General features: G+C 35.9%; 1 pseudogene; it reads left to right on the top strand.

The window, feature by feature from the left end:
- Positions 1-350: 350 nt before the first annotated feature.
- Positions 351-1,056, top strand: LOC145003080 (14 kDa proline-rich protein DC2.15 pseudogene; annotated as a pseudogene).
- The last annotated feature ends 1,491 nt before the right edge of the window (positions 1,057-2,547 follow it).

Genomic DNA, 2,547 nt, shown 5'->3' with positions numbered 1-2,547 from the left:
AATTCTAACACCCGTGTCCGACATCACGCCAAGCAAAGCTCTTACATAGTTACATGTTATTACGTGGGCTCTCGTTTATAAAATATTAGAAAACATTTAACCAAATTACTTTTTTCGTCATGAAAATATTCATTATTCTCATTTGGGCCGAGCACGGGAGCAAAGATTCTCTTTGAATTTGGTGCAGTATCTTGTCTTAAAGTACCATCCAATGAAACTAGTTCCTGTATTCCTTCACATGCATGTTAGGGATCTCTAATAATAGGATAAGCTTCTACTACATCCTTTAAAATGTGTATCATGTAGAGTCACGTTCCTATTAATAAACTACTCCATTTTTTATCTATATAAACCCTACAATCACATATGAAACCTCACCCTACATCCCTCCTTCCAACTAAATCAAATTCTGGCCGATAGTTGGAACCAATGGCTTTCAACAAATCTTCCACTTTCTTCCTAACTATTAACATCCTCTTCTTTGCAGTCACACAGGCTTGCTTCACTTGCCACACTCCATCTGTTCCATTGCCGGAAAAACCCATTGCTCCAAAGGGAAACTGCCCTAGGGATGCCCTGAAACTGGGTGTGTGTGCTAAGTTGCTTAATGATTCCATTGGGACTGTCATTGGTAACCCACCGGACCACCCCTGCTGCTCAGCCCTTGGTGGCCTTCTCGACCTTGAAGTCGCAGCCTGCCTTTGCACTGCTTTGAAAGCCAATGTTCTAGGGATCAACATTAATATCCCTATCTCACTTAGCCTTCTTGTTAACACTTGTGGCAAAGAGCTCCCAAAGGATTTCATTTGTGCCTAGAAAATGTGGAAGAATTTGCCAAAGACCTCCCTACATTCATTGTGTCTACGAGTTTCGTTTTACTTATTGTGTTTGCTTTACAATGTGATTTCCCAGTTCAGTAGCATTTCTTTTTCAGTTTAGGTGATTGTTGAGCATCAACTTGGTTCAGATGCTCACGTTGTTGTACTTTGATTTAGCAATGTATTGTACCCTTGCATTAGTTTGCAATCGATGTGATATATAATTGATTGTTTCGAACTTGTTCACAGCAACTTGATTATGATGAATTAAACCCTATAAACTGAAAATTTCCTTGAAGGAAAACTTTCAGCAGTCAAGACATTTGGTCTGAGATGAACAGCAGACCCTGAGACCAGAACAAGAAATGGTCTCGCTGGCCACCGATAAGCAAATTGACTGCCTTCATGTCCGATATCCATTATATCGAGCTTTCCATAATTTTCAAGATACTCCCTTTTTTTGTTTTCTATATATTATCTAATCACGTGAATATCAAGAATATTACTAACGTAAGAGGATTTCAAAATATCACATTTTACTTTGAAATTCAATTTTTTTTGCCAAACGTATAAAAACATCAAAGTTATATAAAAGAATATTTTGTAACATTAGAAGGTATTCTTCAGTATTTGATGTTTCTCTCCCGGAAGTATATCGATGTGTTACCAGAACAAATTAAAAGATCATATTCGATTATATCGTCTAGATCTTTCAGCAATTAACTATCGGTACTACGTTAGGTGATTATTTGTAAAGATGCCTTCCTAAGTATCGGGTCATTGAAAAGCATGAAGAAAAAAAGTGCATCTTTAAAAACTTTGTGCTGAAATCGAAGCTTTAAACATGAAAAGATTGCCAGTTGTTTTACAAAGTTTATATATCTTATGCGCATTATGTTGAAGAACTTAAGCATCTTAATGTTCTTACCTTATTAATGAATTGATCCGTTAGGTTTTTTGTAATACAACAATATCGATATTTAGTGGCGACGGGCGTCGCCGTTAAGATACAAATGTCGCCACTAAAGGTATTAGCGGAGACCTGTGGCCATTAAAGGGTTGACGTTGTTGGTTCGTTGCTAATGCTCCATTTGTTGTTGATACCGCCTTTCGTCACCGCTAAAGGTATCTCCCCCCTAATGCTCTATATCACCACTAATACTTCGTCGTCAGTAATGCTCACTGTCACGCCTAATGTTCTTCATCGCCACTAGTTGTAGTTTTCTACCTTTTTAGATGTGGTTTGGTTCGTATAATGTTTCAGAAGAAACTTGAATCGGAATTGGAAAATGAATTTGTTGAGAATTTCAAGCCAATTCTATATCCTATTTGGTTGGTAGGAAATGGAATTTAAATTAATTCTGAATTATGTTTGATTCTCACGAAATGGAATTGAAATCATGTAAAATGATAGAATTACTCTTTTTGTCCGCTTTGCTTAATTTTACATTATTTTCTAACTTATATGTAAAGATACATTATATAAATTATAAAAATAGTAAGATTTTCGGCACTGATGGCAGTAGTGGTGGTGGAAGTGGTGGCCGCAGTGGTAGTGGTGTTAAATGGAACATCTCCAATTTCACGGCTAGAAAAAACCGATTTCGCTTATACTTTTATAATAAAATCAAAGTAATTTTTCAAAGAAAAGTGTTATTAAATTTGTTTCCAAAACAAAATATGATAAAGATTTATTAAAGCATTTCCTTACAAAAATGTATTTTCATTA

This window comes from Lactuca saligna, chromosome 6 (assembly GCF_052625555.1).
Source record: "Lactuca saligna cultivar CGN05327 chromosome 6, ASM5262555v1, whole genome shotgun sequence".
Lineage (NCBI taxonomy): Eukaryota > Viridiplantae > Streptophyta > Magnoliopsida > Asterales > Asteraceae > Lactuca > Lactuca saligna.
This window is presented reverse-complemented; position numbering and strand designations above follow the sequence as displayed.